The sequence below is a fragment of the Amblyomma americanum genome, chromosome 4 (assembly GCF_052857255.1).
Source record: "Amblyomma americanum isolate KBUSLIRL-KWMA chromosome 4, ASM5285725v1, whole genome shotgun sequence".
Classification (NCBI taxonomy): domain Eukaryota; kingdom Metazoa; phylum Arthropoda; class Arachnida; order Ixodida; family Ixodidae; genus Amblyomma; species Amblyomma americanum.
Genome location: NC_135500.1, coordinates 114,084,933 through 114,101,179, shown reverse-complemented (window position 1 = coordinate 114,101,179; position 16,247 = coordinate 114,084,933). Strand labels below are relative to the sequence as shown.

General features: G+C 43.8%; 1 protein-coding gene and 1 long non-coding RNA gene across 4 annotated transcripts in view; one reads left to right on the top strand and one right to left on the bottom strand.

The window, feature by feature from the left end:
* The window catches only part of LOC144128241 (uncharacterized), a 165,044-nt gene that overhangs the window by 100,479 nt on the left and 48,318 nt on the right, over positions 1-16,247 (bottom strand). The window lies entirely within an intron of this gene.
* LOC144128235 (uncharacterized) overlaps positions 1-16,247 on the top strand; it is a 25,282-nt gene extending 9,035 nt beyond the window's left edge. The window contains exons 2-6 of one of the 3 annotated variants that reach the window (XM_077661487.1): positions 154-319; positions 386-477; positions 573-661; positions 6,043-6,313; positions 13,683-16,247. The gene's annotated coding sequence lies outside the window, so the exon portion shown is untranslated. The remainder of the gene's footprint in view (positions 1-153; positions 320-385; positions 478-572; positions 662-6,042; positions 6,314-13,682) is intronic. The other 2 variants (XM_077661486.1, XM_077661488.1) reach the window with 2 other exon arrangements.

Here is a 16,247-nt window from a genome sequence, read left to right as displayed (position 1 = left end):
GAAGTGTTGGAAGCTGTGTGTAGAGTGCAAGGGAGACTATTTCGAAGGGGTGATGCACAAATGATTTTAATGTTAAACGCATTTCTTTTAATGAACTCAATCTCTGAACTTTTTTGGACAAAGGTTGTACGTCTATATATATTCTGTTTCTAGGCCAAGCTCGCTGCACAGCGTGCTGGTGACGGCAGGGAGCACGGCCAAGGGTTCTTGACAGACTGCAAAGCTGGGATAGTAGTGGGCACCTGTGGTGCTTGTGGCAGATACATTACTTCTCCTCCTGTTCCTGGAGTCGGCACACAGACGGAAGCAAAGCATGAAAGTGAGCATGGCGAATCTCGGCTCTGGCAGTGACGTTCAACACCCATTCATTTTCATGTTCATGCAGAAACGCAGGCACGAGCACTTGTGCGTGCCAGGGGGACTCAGACATAAGTATGTAGTTGATGTCAGCTGGCGACATCATGGGCACCATTCAAGGTACTAACAAGGCACTTGCATTACACAACAGCTCACTGTCAAAATGTTCGTCTTTTGGCTGATGTCGCATCTGCGGTCATGTCCTGCTGCTGTAGATGTTATCAAGGTGCAGTTTGTGGGTGTTCACGCATCTGCTTGAGACCGGGAAATGTGGAGCAATCCTTCCAGCATTGGATTTCAAAAGGTATGCTCATTTTGGGCATTCGACCCTGAAACATGTGTTTGCATGCTTATTTTATCTGCGCCTGTGTTCTGTTACCACTATAAAAATGTTTACATCCATGGAGTTTACACCTGCTTTGGTTAATTCCACCAGGTTGGTTTGGTTTTGGCTGGGCTGAGCTTGGGCGTGAAAATATGTTTTCTGAAAAGGGCTTCTGAGTGCTAAGGACGCAGCTGTAGGAAGGCAACAGTGAGGCATGACGAGGCTCGTGCGTTTCTGATCTTGGCCTTGGCTAGATGTGGCCGGGGTGTGGTACAGTGGCCTATCAGATGCATTGGTAGCTCCTCAGTTAAAAAGAATTGAGCATACCTCTTCTGACAGAGGGAGATCACAATTGTGAGCTGGAAGACACTGGCCTGCAGTGCGCCGGGAGAGAGAGCAGGGATTAGTAGACGTCATTTATTGCAGTTCGACTGGAAGCCTTGCAGAGAAAAGTATGAGTTTTGATATATGATTGTATCCCTGTATTTCTTGTAGGATTGAACCTTTTTTTTTTTTCACGAAAAGTAAGAGAGCCGCAACGGTGGCTCAGCAGCTGTGGTGCTCGGCTGCTAACCCGAAAGAGACGGGTTCAATCCCGGCCTCAGTGGTTGCATTTCGATGGAGGCGAAATGCTAGAGGCCAGAGGCCCGAGTACTGTGCGATGTCAGTGCACGTTAAAAAACCCCAGGTGGTCAAAATTTCTGAAGCCCTTCACTAAGGCGTCCCCATAGCCTGACTCGCTTTGGGATGTTAAACCCCAATAACCAAACTAAAAGTAAGAAAAAACACTGAACAAAAAAAGGGGCATAAAATCCCAAGACGGGTTCTACCCTTGAAAGTTAGCTTGACTTTGTTTTGTCAAAAGCTGGAAAGGTGATACAATTATCATACATTTGCTAATACATGGCTGTATTTCTAGAATGTATGTAAAGTCCAAATTAGGGCCACATGAAATGCTCGCTATACTGGCTAAAGCTGCTGTCCTGAAGATACGTAGCGCCTGCGATACTTTTGCACTGGTCAACACTTATTTGTGTGTTGGATCGTTGTGCACTAATCTTGCACCTCTTGATGTCAAATGGGTGAAGCTGTTTTAGGACAGTCCTTGAAGTGTGTTTTGTCTAGAAGCCATGACTCGCCAGAGGAATACTACGCATGCAGCAAGACTGTCTGTTTTGTGACACCTAGCTATTGCTGAAGATGTTGGTGTTTACACCCCTGAGCACTGTCAGATGTCAACAGCCTTTGACCTGAACTATACTTCGTTTCATACATCAGGTGCAACGCTGTGAAAGGTACGGTAGTAGTCCGGACGGGAAAATAAAGGAAGGCGTGTTACTCTGCGCTTATTCTGTGGCCGAGTGGTCTAAGCCACGAGAAAAGTACAGCGTCACGTCAGCAGTAAGAGTCCATTTGATCAAGTTCTTGACAAATGTGTCATGTGGTAAGCCTGCAGGCAAAGTATTCACTATGTTTCGCTCACCACAAGGAACACGCTACTTTTTGGTCGCGGATGCAGGCAGTGCAAACAAGTGCACTAGCTTTGACAGCGTTGCACCTGATGTATGAAATGGAGCATAAGTGAGCCTCATGACCACCTGTTCCTGTCAGTGTGTGATGAGCGTATAAAGATTGTTTAACGGCTAGGTTGAGTTATTGTTTTAAGGGTTTGACAGCAATGGATAAGAGTGACTTCACCTCTGCAAGGCTATTTTTAGACTGGCTGCAAGATTTCTCTATACCATTCTTTTGTTTGCACACTGGAAGTTCACTTACCTCCAATATTTACAATGGGTGCTCATAAGTTCATAAGTTGTGCCTCATTGGCTCTCATATTTATGTAATTCGTGAAATTGAAATATGCCAGCTTGGAAGTAAAGTTTGGAACCTCTGGGCTCTTATTATCATTGAGGTTGGGTTTTTCAGTTTAGACCAAAAAAGGCCGATAACAGTCAGCTGAATTTATTTCTTGAAATTTGCTTTTCGGCGAAAAAAAGGTCATTATCCGTGAGATGCCAGCTGTAGCTAGCTGGTTATATGGAGTACGTGTAAGAAGAGAAAACTGCTCTGTAAGAGGGGAAAACTAATGAATTGTGGAAGCTATAGGCAAGGCATTGATTGTGCATTTTAAGGCACTGCTCTGCGATCTCAAACCCGCATTGATTAAGGGGAGAGGCGGCTTTGAAATTGGTGTATTGGCTTGTAAGCCTCGTTTCGTTCCTGAAATGGACCGGGTACTACTCCAGAAAAATTTCATGGACCATGGTGGGTCCGTTTTTTGCCAAAACACTTGAACAATCAATGTTTTTATTCATTACTGTTTCTGCAGAGATGTTCACCTTGCAAAGCAATTCCTAACGACTATAATGACCCCATTTGTTTTGTTGTACTCTTAGACCATACTGCAGGTCAGAATTCTTTGTTTTTCAAATTTGAGTTTCATGTCTGAAATTTTCTACTGGCTCTATACATGTCAGCGGGCAGTGCGTCACAAAAATTCAAAACGAAAATTTGTTTTGCGAAAAAAAATTCTGCAAATGTCTAGATATGTAGCACACTGGTAGGAACATATTGAATGTTGAACCAGCTTTCTGCCATATTTTCTTGACTCTGCAGTCTTTTCACAAGATTCAGAGGAAAAATACTTATATTAGAAAACAATTTTCTGGAGTTATAACAGTGAAATTTTGTTAGAGTAGTTACGAAACTGTTTTCAAATGTGCTAGAAAAATTTCACGTATGTATATCACGAAAACTCTTAGGCGTTCCTCGGTGAATCTTTTGAATACATTAGCAGCCAAATGTTCGTTATATCCGAGGTTGACATACTCAAGTTCCAAGGTGGTCAGTTTATGTCTGTCAGATCCGAACTCCAGACACGAAAGTTCATTATACCCGAGGTGGCATACTTAGGTTCGTTATATCAGAAGTAACACACGAAAGTTCATTGTATCCAAGGTAACACATGAAAATTAATTGTTTCCGAGGTTAACACGCGAAAATTCGTCTTATCTGGGCTTAAAATTAAAGTTCGTTATATCCAAGATGGTGAACTAAAGAATGTTATATTCAAGGCTAATACGCAAAATGTTGTTATATCTGAGATGGCATACTAAGGTTCATTATATCCAAGGTAGTGTACTAAGTTCGTATAGAGCAGACAAGGGAAGGGAAAAGAGGGGCTTTCTGTGGCATACATGACAGAAGCCAACAGTCACTGAAACCAAGGAGTGGAGGGAATGTTTTTATTTTTAATTTGTTGTGTTCATCAGTGGGAGCTTAATAGGGTAATTATTTTAGATCTAGTTGATTAGAAAACAAACGCATGCCACCATTAGGATCTGAACCCACGACCGAATAAGAATTTAGTGTCCAGTGCTCTACCAACTTAGCTACCGCAATGGCTGTCCAATCTTCTGCTTAGCTGAAGAAAACACCACATGCCGCTGTTGAGACGTGAACTCTTGACGTTTGAATCTAGCATCAGGTGCTCTGCCAACTGAGCTACACTGGCAGTTGTCCAATCACCGGACACTGTGTATTCAGATCCAACCAGCATCATCTGGTTGTTTTTTCTTTGGCTTTCTAATCAATTATCTTTAAAATAATTACCCCATTAAGCTCCTATTGATGGGTACTCGGCGAAGCCATGACCATAGCATTGCACGCTTCAACTGCCGCACCTTAGCACTAAAGTCTTCATTTTTTCTGGATACAATAGCACCATGGAATGGCCAACCAAATTTCATCGCATCATGCACTAACCGAAAAGTATTCCGGGAAAAACTAAACGACTATTTTTCATGAGGGAAAAAAGTTTCTGCCATATTCACCTCGGCACTTTGAACAGCTGTTTATTGTTACTTTTCTTCATTTGTGTCGCTTGTCTTGCACTGTATTTTTCTCTTGTATTGATTGAGTGTTACATATATAAATTTTTTCCTGTTTCGATCCCATGCATTCCACTTAGCATTGTATATGCGTCACAATATCATTTAACTGTTACATACTGTTTTTTTATTATTGTTCTATTTTATCAATTTATTCTTTCTCTGTCTTGATATTGATTTTGCTCCCCCCTTATATAATGCCTTCAGGTATAATCAAATTAACACCACAGATTAAAAAAATCATCCCCTATGCTTTTTGGTTTCGATGACTGTTGGCTTCCGTCATGTAAGTTCGTATAGGCAATATACTAAGTTTTTTTGCAGCACATTGAGCACGTCTTCCATTGTGACAGGTGTTCCATAAAATAATATTCTCTTAAAAAACGAAACTTTTGCTGTGAAATAAGTTGTAAAAAGTCAGCTGAAAATTGAAGGCAGAGGTGCAACCTCTGTTTTTAATGAATAGAATTGAAGGGTGTTAGCTTGAAATGAAAGTTCTGACGTTCTTCAGACAATGTTTTCGTGTGGCACCTGTGACATATTGTTAAGCAGCATGCCATCATTCAAGTTGCTAATCGTAGAGAGTGGTCCACCTAATAATATCTGCTGTTGAATGGATGCCATATATGAGGGAAGCCTTCCTTGGTATTGGGTGCATTGAAGGTGCCTATGCAGGCTGTAGCACTAACGTGTAACCACATTCAGTCTGAGAGATGAACACCTTGTCTCTGCATCCTTCGCAGAGCTGCTGGCGCCTGTTTGGGAATTTACTAATGGGTGGCCATTGCAATAAGCAGGGGGTTATAGAACACGCTGATGTGTTGCTTGGTAGAGTTAATCACGTCAGTATTTATGAACTTCAATTTGAGAAAACATGTTCCAGGTGGGTCCCTTTGTCAAGTGACAAACAATCTGAAGCAGGCCGAACTGCGCATGTACCGAACTGTGCCGAACTGTGCATGTAATTTGGCTCATTACTGAGCAGATGGAGTCATCTTTTAACATAGTATCCACCAGAGATAATTCACCAGCTCACCACTGCGATCAAGCAATTTTAGAATGTTCCATTGAATACCGGCTTAGTAGCTCTTCTTGTCCAGAGGGTTGGGTTCATGCTGTAGCCATCGGCCAGCAACGTGATGGTCACCACCTTTTTGAGACTCTATTGATGTCGCATGTCTATCTTTTTTTTTTGTAGCATGCAACAACTCTTAGCTTAACATAAATTTGCAGAGAGGGATTTTGAACTTGTGCTTACATCAGTGTAGAGTTTGCTGAAATAAAGATACGGCCAATCATGACCACACTCGTCCTTACACTAGTTGTGGGACCAATACGATGCTGCATCGAGTAGCCGCAGCTCCAAGTCATCTTCCGTGCTGTTTCCCTGAGATGAAAACAGCATAAACTTTACATTAAAGAGAATAATCTTTATATTAATAACGTTTACTTTTTCTCACTCTCCCCAAGATGAAAAATACTATGCACTTAGCACCCAACAAAAAGGTCACCTCTGCAGTTTGCTGCTGGTGTCAACAGCTGCCCTTGTCCTTCTACAGTGGCATGCAAATACTGCATTGCTAGTGCACAGCTGGAAAGACTGCATGGCTGCTGCTAATGACCATGCTTTCTCGTGGGAAAGAGGACATCCCAAACTGTAATATGAATGCGACATCCTTCAACTCGGTTAACAAGAAAGTTACAGCCCAAGGACAAAACATTTACATGCTCTTCCTTAATGGTGAGAATGCATGGTTTGCGTCTACAAGAGGTGATTAAGCTATCTGGAAGATGCCACATGTAGTTGTGAAGATGTAAAAGTATATTTTAGGGGGTATGCGGGCCATGTGCATGAGTCTGTCTGTTTTCTGTGGCATGTTAAAGATTGTAATCGTCGTGAACTTTGGTGCGAGAATCTTAGTTGCCTTGTGGAATGCAGGACTCACTCATTTATTTTAACATGAGCAAATTTTGCTGTGGGGGGCTTGCCTATTTCAGTCTGCCTGAAATTGGCAGCATTGGTTCATGTACTTGGCATCTGCAGGTTCAGTGGCAGTACGCTTGAAAAAGGTTTCCACTTTTTGAAAGTTCAGCTGCAGTTTGGGCAAAGATGTTAGAGCCAAGATATTTAGGAATATACAGTCATAGGGGCAGATTAATTATGCTGCAGGGTGCATCTCTTTCTGGCAGATGTTGGTGAGTGGCGACACCACGGGTTCCCGAGCATCCCCAGGGACATCCCCGCAGTGGGATAATGGTGAACAGTGCATCACCACGGACCCGAGCACCCGCCCTTAGCCGTGCGTGGCATCGCCGTGTCCTAGGAAAAGGGGCACCTGGTGGTTGAGCCAATGCCGAGCGTTTGGACCTTTAAGGTGCCTCGGCGGAGGCCACACACCACTTTGGCCCCAACTTCTTGTAGACGGCACCTCCAGCCTGTCCTGACCGGAGGAAATCGGCAGTCGCCTTTTCCTATCTTTTCCTCCACCTTTTACTTTCCTGTCTCTTTCTTACAACTCTTTTGTCTCCTAATCACTTCTTAGTTTTTCAATTTTTCTTGGCGGCAAGGGTTAACCTTGTGTGGCCAGCCACCTTAGGTTGCATCATGTTTGGTTATAGTTAGGGTGTACATCTGGCGTGGGCAGGACTTGCTTGCAAGCTCCTGTCCCGTCCCCTAGTTGGGCACCGTGGTGTGTGGCTGGCACCATGGCTGAAAAACTTAATTTTTTATGGCACCCCTCCTTTCCAAACCTGATTGTTATCTCAAAAGAGGGTGGAACGATGAGGAGTTTTTTCAGAAAAGAAAGGTATCATTCCCAAAGTTTCACGTTGTCCATAGCGAAACAAAAGGAAAACCAGCAAGGCTTTATCCCCGTTTTCGTTAGCAAAGTTCCTGACAGATAGATACCTTGGGCCTTGGGTACAAAGTCTCAAAATTGGCCAGCAGCGACCTACTGCATGAATTACGTGACACCGTTCAGCACTCAAAACTTGCAAGCATTGTATCAATAGGGGAGATTCCTGTCTCCATTACGTCACACCGATCTCTAAGCACAGTCCGAGGCGTCATATCTGAAACCGATTTTGTCCACCTCTCTGAAAAAAATGCTTGAAGGCCTTACCGACCAAGATGTCATAAACATTTAGCGGATAAAGATCCGGAAGGATAACAAAGAAATACACACAAAACACCTGATCCTCAACTTCAACACCAGCACACTGCCTGAAAGCATTGAGGTCAGCTGCCTGAAAATAAATGTAACGCCATATATACCGAACCCACACAAATGTTTCAGTTGCCAGAGGTTTGGCCATGGCTCACAGACTTGTCGCGGACGCAAAACTTGCGCGAAATGCTCTTCGAAAGACCACAAATCCAATGAATGTGTTGCTGCCCAACGCTGCACTAACTGTGAAGGAGATCATGCTGCATACTCCAGGGCATGTCCGTCCTGGAAGTAGCTAACACTACTCCGCCAACCCCGAAGCAGGCTGTGCAGACCCCTCGGTTCAGCGGGCCTCAAGACCTTTTCCCACAGGTCGAGGTCTAACTTAAAAGTCAGCGTCCGTTCTGCACAGTCGTCCAGTGCCTCTGCAGAGGCGATGAACACAACCCTGGGCAGCCCAGTGGCATCCAAGTCAGACGGACGGCGGAGCTCCTTGGATTGATCGAAAAATTTGAGGCTCCGAGTCACAGGGCCAAATGAAAGTTAATCTAGTTTTTTCTGCATACACGCACACAGCATTAAGATGTCTTTCATAATACATTGGAACTGCATAGGTCACATAAATAACTATAACGACACAAAATGCATTTTAAACACAATTTTTTCTCCTATTGCTTTGTGTGCCGGAAACCATCTTACGCCCTCAGCACATAAAGGTGCTAAAGAAATATACGGTCTTCCGCCGTGACCGAGAGGGGGCGAGCAGACTCTCGGGAGGCGTAGGCATCATTGTGCAACCTGGAGTAGCAGCTCGCGAGATCAAACTGAAAACTAGATTTGAAGCCATAGCAGCCATAGTGCTTGATTACAAAACCATTACACTTTGTTGCATATTTCTTCAACCACACTTCGAAGTAACACAACATGAATTAGTGAACCTTTTAGAACAGTTACCGGAACAATGCTTGGTAGTTGAAGATCTTAATGCACAGTCTTGTTTCTGGGGCAGTGAGGAAACCGATAGAGGTCAGGTCATTGAGGATTTTATACTATCTAACAATATTTGTTTACTGACCACCGGTAAACCTACTTACTGCTTTCCTAGTTCAGGAAATGTGAGCGTTATAGATTTGTCTTTCAGCTCTCCATCAGTTCTTAGCGATTTTAAATGGGATGTTTTAGACAACCCCTATGGAAGCCATCATCTCTCTTTTGAAATCTGCCTATCATCCCCACCATCTGTCACCCTGACAAAGCCACTGTGTTGGAAGCTCAATTTTGCAGACTGGCAACTTTTTAGAATTGAAGCCACATTAGAAAATATTGCATTATAAAATCTTAAAGGGACTATGCAATGAATTAAAAGTCACTTGTAAATGTTTTCAATGCTTAGAAATGATGCTAAGGAGCATTTTCATTAAGTGTGAGTCTTCGGAACTGAGGTGGCAGTTTGTTATGAATTTGTAAAAACCGTGTTTTTCAAAATTCGTGGGCTGATTGGTGTTCTCATAGTGACGCATTTTGCAACTAAAATCATGAAAATATACGTCACTAGTTCCGTGACGTCGGCAAGCCACCACACGCTGTCATTCGCTGGAGCCACGACAGGCATGACGTCACAGGCTCACTTCCGGTAGCCGTGAAATTCGTCTGCTCGTGCCGCTGCGCGATCCCCTCGGGCAAGCGTGAGCCAGGTCACTGCCTTCGCGCATATGGTTTCAAATTACCACTGCCGCCTACTTCTGTCGGTAGTTCCGGAGCCACAACTGGCAACAAGCAACAGAATTCAACGCGCGCCGCAATCCAGCCGATGCTGCTGCTGGGGCGCTGGGTGCGACAGCCGGAAGTTGCAAACCGAACGTCAGCGGATGACGTGTTCATAGGCGGGGCCCAGTCCCAGACCTGTTTTCTTTAATTTTTTTCTCGTGCCCCGCGTGTACGAGTTGAGGGGAAGAGGAGGAGCGTAATTTTTAATCGTCTATATCTTGGTTGTTATTGATGCTAGCTCAAAAATTCTTGCACTGTGGTGACGAGTGATCGGATGCCAATCTCTGGTATGCTTTATCTAACCTCAGTTAATTTATTGCATAGTCCCTTTAATGTCAATGAAATAAACAAAAAGTTCACAAATTGTATTCTTGCTGACACACTTTTGGCTATCCCTCAATCTTCAGGAATAATACTACGCAACCATAAAGTGTGGTGGACACCAGATTGCAATGAAGTGAAGAAACAACAAAATAAAGCTTGGGGTATATTTCGCACGTACCCCACGCAAGAGAACTTTATAAACTTTAAAAAAGCAAGAGCTAAAGCTCGGGACATACATCACAATGCCGAAAAAGCATCATGGCAAAGCTTCGTTTCCTCTATAAACAGCCATGTCTCATTGAAAAAAATATGGGAGGCAGTACACAAACTAGATGGTCGCTACTCCCTGTTCACGGTCCCTCTTCTGACAGCCCCTGGTGCACAAAAAAATATAAAAGAACAAGATGATATATTAGGTGAACATTTTGCTACTGTATCTAGTTCCTCTCATTATACATACTCATTTTTAAATATAAAAATGCAGCCGAAAAAAAAAAAGACTGCCGACAGCAGGGAGTGCTCACGAACCGTATAATAGCCCAATTACACGAAAAGAAATTAACAGCGTACTTTCTTCCGGTAAACAGACTGCACCAGGACCAGATGAAATTCATTATGAAATGCTCGCCCATCTGTCCGAACCCGTTGTAAGCTCGCTTCTGAAATTTTTCAACAAAATATGGGTATCAGGAGAGATACCAGAGGCTTGGAAAAAAGCCTTTTTTGAACTATTGCTGAAGCCAGGAAAGGTGCCTACGTCCCCTAGCAATTACAGGCCTATTGCCCTGACAGGTGTACTTGCCAAATCCTTTGATAGTGTCCTGAACATTAGGTTAATGTTTCTATTACAATCCCATGATCTTGTTGACATCCATCAGTGTGGGTTTAAAAAGGCATGGTCTACAACCAACCATCTAGTCCACCTAGAGAAAACAGTCGGAGAACCATTTATACACAGGCAACACTGCCTTGCGGTCTTTTTCTATGACACCACATGGAGGTTTGGCATACTGGGGGACTTTGGACACCTCGGCACCTGCGGTAGGATGCTGAAATGCTTGAGTGACTTTTTGTCCAACCGTTCAATTCAAGGACGCCTGGGTGCCACTCTTTATAAGAACTGCATTCAAGAGAACGGCGTGCCTCAGGGGTGCATTTTAAGCACCACACTTTTTATAGTAAAAATGAATTCCCTAGCAAAAATAATTCCAAACTTCATCATGTATTCAGTGTACGTCGGCGATCTCTGGATTGCTTGCACATCCTCTAGCATTACATTGTGTGAGAGGCAAATACAGCTGAGAGTAAATAAACTAACAACATGGGCAGATAAAAATGATTTCAAGTTTTCTACGTAAAAGTCAGCAGCTGTTCTGTTCTCACTTAGAAGAGGAATGTACACTGCTCCCTCCCTGTATCTAAATGAAGTCACGCTACCAGTTAAAGATGAGTGCAAACTTCTAGGAATAACTTTTGACAAAAAAGTCACATTCCTGTCAAACATAAACACCCTCAAACAGAACGCTTCTCGATCTCTTAATATACTGAAAGTACTCTCACGAAAAAACTGGGGTTCTGACTTGTCTTTTATAAATTCATCGCTCTGTAGTACACTCTACATTAGATTATGGATGCATAGTTTACAGATCAGCGAGGCAATTGTACCTTAAACGGCTGGATCCAGTACATAATTTATGTTTGCATCTTTCCACCAGTGCATACAGGACGTCACCCATAAGCAGTCTTTATACGAAAACCAATGAACCATTACTTACAGACAGAAGAAGCATGCTCACATGCTCGTGCATTTTAAAAGTCCGTTCGCTGCCGAAACACCTATGTTACCCCATAGTCTTATGTGGCCATCTAGAACACTTTGAACAAAAAACTGCTAGCTATCCACTCCTCCTGCATTTTTCGCCAAAACTTCGGAGTACTTGATAAATTACGTGGCATTCCTCGAGGACGAGATACACTGCCTCCATGGTACAATTTTTCTGCAATCTGTGATCTCACTCTTACACAGTTGCGCAAAAAACAAACTCCACAACAACATATAATACAAGAATTCCTTGCCCTCGAAGAAAAATACAGTAGTTTTACAGAATTTTATGCTGATGGATCAAAAACGGTTAGTTACGTAGGAAGCGCAGTGGTGTGAGGGAATTCAGTGGAAATAGCACGACTACCACAGTGTTCATCCATCTTCACTGTGGAATGCTATGCAGTATGTGTGGCCATAAAAAAAAATACAAAGCGAGAACCTCAAACACGCTATTATTTACACAGACCCATGAAGTGTACCTGCAGCTCTCCATTCTAAAAATGCAAGCAGACCTTTGCTTGGTTACGTCATTTCAGCATAGTAACTGCCACAACTCAAGGACAAAATATAAAACTGTGCTGGTCCCGAGTCATGTGGGAATAAAAGGCAATGAGAGAGCAGATTTGTGCACTGCTCAAGCGCATGGCAAGGAAATAAAAAAAGTAAATATACCCTTTACGGATTGTATAAAGTTAGTACAACATAAGTTAAGGAAAAAATGGCAGACAGCTTGGAATAGTGAAGTAAACAACAAACTGCACCTGGCAAAGCCAGTCCTGGGGGAATGGAAGTCATGTTTTACCAAGAGCGTTTCATTGAAGTTATTTTATGTCGTCTCTGTTTGGGCCACTCACAGATCACACGCAATTTTGTATTGACAAAATAAAACAAACCGGCTTGTGACAAGCCTGGAGATGACCTGACACTTAATCACATTTTATACTCATGCACAAGCTTCATAAACTTAGGAACAAATATTTTACTTAGTTATATAATGAACACATCTGTTTACACCCAGCATTGCTTTTAAGTGAAAATGGAATTGTTGACACGTGTGTTTTTAGCTTTTTAAGAGAAGCAGGTTTCCTCAGCAAACTCTAAATCTTTACCCACTGATTCACGTCATCTTTTGATACACCTCAGTCACTTTCTCATTCTTGAGAGGAAGGCTGGGGTTTTGTTTTACTGGTTGGGAGGCTCAACATCCTTGCCCAGCCAAGGATCCCTGCCGAGACTATCTGACCTTCTTTAACGCTCTTGTATTAACCATTTATAAAATTTCTTTCTTCCTTTATCATTAGGCAATGCAAAAAAATGTTTTACTCCGCCTACACCATCGATATATCTCTTACCTTTAGTTTGGCGCATGATCGCCTGAGCTGCCTATGTGCCATAAAATGCAGCACAACATGCTCCCAGATGCATTTTTAAAATTTTTTGGCACATACATGCGCCACCATGTGGTCTGTCTGTTTTTATGGCACAGTTACTAATTTATTTGCAGAGGACAGCTGACACGGGGTGTTGTGCACTCAAGGGGTGCTTTTTGGCATCTCCACTGATGGTCACTATAGAACAAATCAAATTGACAACACCGGTTATTCAGAATTCAGGTGCTGTAGGTGAGGGAGCAGCGTGGTGTCTGCGTTATCAAGTCCAGTATGCAATCAAATAAGACCATTCATATCTTGGTTCACTTAATGCTTTTCGTCACTGACATTTTCATCTTAGCTTGGTGTCCTCATTTACAAATCTCTCCCCAGTCAAATGCGCATCCCTAATGGGGAATTCAGAGAGGGAGTGATGTCACACCTTGCGTATTGAACCCAGTGGAGAATGTTGGCAATGAACTGAATACAGAATTCATATTAGTTGAGCAGTATCACAAATATCTGGTTCCTGTTTTTGCTCTACATAGTTTAAACAAGTAATGCTATTTGCTGGCCAGTATTAAATTTCAGCTTGTTGGAAGCAACAGAACTGAAATGTGTTTTACTGACAGTTGATTTTGTTTTGTATCCTGGCAGGTGCAATGACATGCTAGCACAGCTGTCAATCTGGAGTTGACATACAACTTTGTGAGTGGAGAAACAGATCAAGTGGCGTCGTCCTCCACACCACAAGTACACGTGCTGTGAAGACCACAGCTATGGCTTTTGGCATCTGGATATTGCATGTGCCATCCTTTGCGATATTGACTGACTCCCTCCCAGCAAGCAAGCAACAACAGTGCACTGGCGTCTGCTCAGCATTCAAGGGAATTGTGATTAGTGTGTATGCGCCCTGTGTATAGTTGTATATAGTGTGCCTGGACATCACATTATAGTAATAGTGTGGTGATATGGATTGTGCCACTGTGGGTTCCGGGTGGACAAAGAAAAGAAGTGTGGCCACGTGCAGGGCGAGCCGGTGCGCGTGCACAATCGAACGTTCGAGGTCAGCTTCGAGGCAGGCGTAGCAGTGGGCGACTGAGTGGTGGATCATTCTTTGGAGCTCGGCATTCGCCAAAACCAGCTAGCCTGCGCCGGCAGGGCATCGAGGTACAGGGTCTGGCTGCCCGTCCAGCACCACGCTACCCTGCCCGCTGATTCCTGCCTCCCTGTAGCCAGGCGGCCTACTAACCGCACTCCTGCCTGCTGTTGCCGGCCTCCGGGTATCCAGGACGTCACCGCGAACCGGTTGCCTGCTGATATATGTCGGCACCGACAAGGACTGTCGCACCGGAACCATAGTCGGACACTGGTGTTCATCTTGACATCTCTAGGTTGTAAGTGCCTCGTAGTGTATGTGTGTGTGTTAGTGTGCAAGTGGGCGATCGAATGTCTTCGTCCTCGTCACTCAAGAAAACAGCGTCGTGATGCTGGATGCGGCCTGTTTTATTGCCCAGGGCTCCCGAATGGAGCTGAGCCCAATAATTACATCACAAGTAGTTTTCACATTTGTTCAAACTGATTGGCAGGGTTAATGTGCAGTGCCCTAATACAACCCTGCATCGATGCATTTCTCTGGGTTGCTGCACATATATCGTTCTTCATTGACTGCGTGCTGCACCATGCAGATAACTGCTGATCGTCACCATTCCACAGTCACTGCATGTCACCTATTTGCACTCCTACCTTTTCTCTTCCATCATGGCTTCATTGCCACCTGTTGGGCCAAACCATCATCTGTGCGGAAGGCTTACTGTAGGTCTGCTCCAATAATTAAAAAAAAATTGTCTCTTACCGTAGTGGTGGCCTAATGATTTGAGCATCCGCCTCGCATGCGGGAGGTGTGAAATAGCACTACGAAATAGTACTACTAGTATAGTGTACTAGTACTATAGTACTACCCTTCCCCCCTCCAACACATCAAGTCCAAGATGCGAGCATAGCCCGATGTACTGACAAAGCCACCACCATCAGCAGAAGCCTAGCTGATCGGGGGTGATACAGAGGGGCAAATTGTACAGTTGACGAGAGAAAGCTCCAAATCATCGCCTAGCGAAAGTCCTTTACTGTCCAGTTACAAATCCTTCGTAGTGCCCCATGCACACAGGTAAATTAAGCGCAGTGTGCCAGATTGTTTAACGGTGGATGCTTTCCACTTGAATAGAATGGTATCTTTGGCTACATTCCTGACCTACGAAAAGCTAACTGAACACACTTTGTATTTTCCGTCAACCTTTGCGTAACCCATGCGAATGTGGTCCTTGGGGTTGCGAATCCCTCTCTTGGGATCTGGAGAGTGTTCTTTTGCTTTCACGGCCCCTCGTTCCTGTCCCTAGTGCAGGGTAGACAACAGGAACATCCTTCTGGTTAAACTCCCTGCCTTTCTACAACAGCTTTTCTCTCTCGCTCTCTGCCAGCCCTGCCCGAAAGGAAGACCTTTCCTTATTTGAGAATGATACGATTACACATTTCTTACAAGTCTCCTTTCCGTGTAAAGCCAAGTCCATAATAATGCGCTCATAGTGCGCCAGGACGCTAAGCATCCTAGTGTGCTTACGAGGGGAACAAGTTACGCTTCTGCCAAAGTTATTGCTTGAGTAAGCTTGAATAAGCACTCATCTTGCTCGTCGCTGGTATGAATCTGACGTTGTACTTCTTGCTTTCTGCAACATTTTTAGTTGCTGCACAGACGTCTGTTTACTACTTGTTGTATTTCTCTCCTTTTGTTTAAGAGCGAAGTTTATTCATGAAAAGGAAACTGGCCTGCATGGGCATGACCGAATGAGCACCGTGCTGGGCCGGTCATTAGAAATTGATGGTGGGCACCAGTCGGGTGCAGAGTCCGGACCGGAGTTTATGTAGCCGCGAATAGGGCCGCTTCCCATACCGGCTCAGGCAGACCGCTAGTGCAGAGTATAAAGTTTTGTTTCGTACCTTTCCTTGAGCCTGAAGCTGCATTGCGCTTTCAGTGGTTTTGCTATTTCTGCAGCATTTGACCAGCATCGCTTTTTCGCCCTGTTTCTTTATTTTTAGCTCATAGGAGATGTGGGCCCGAGATGGTGGAATGTACATTCTCAGTTTCCTAATTGGACTGTCACTAGACAATTCTTAATGTGTTTTACTTATTTCCCTTTTTTTAAATAAAGATGGCCGGCTGATAAG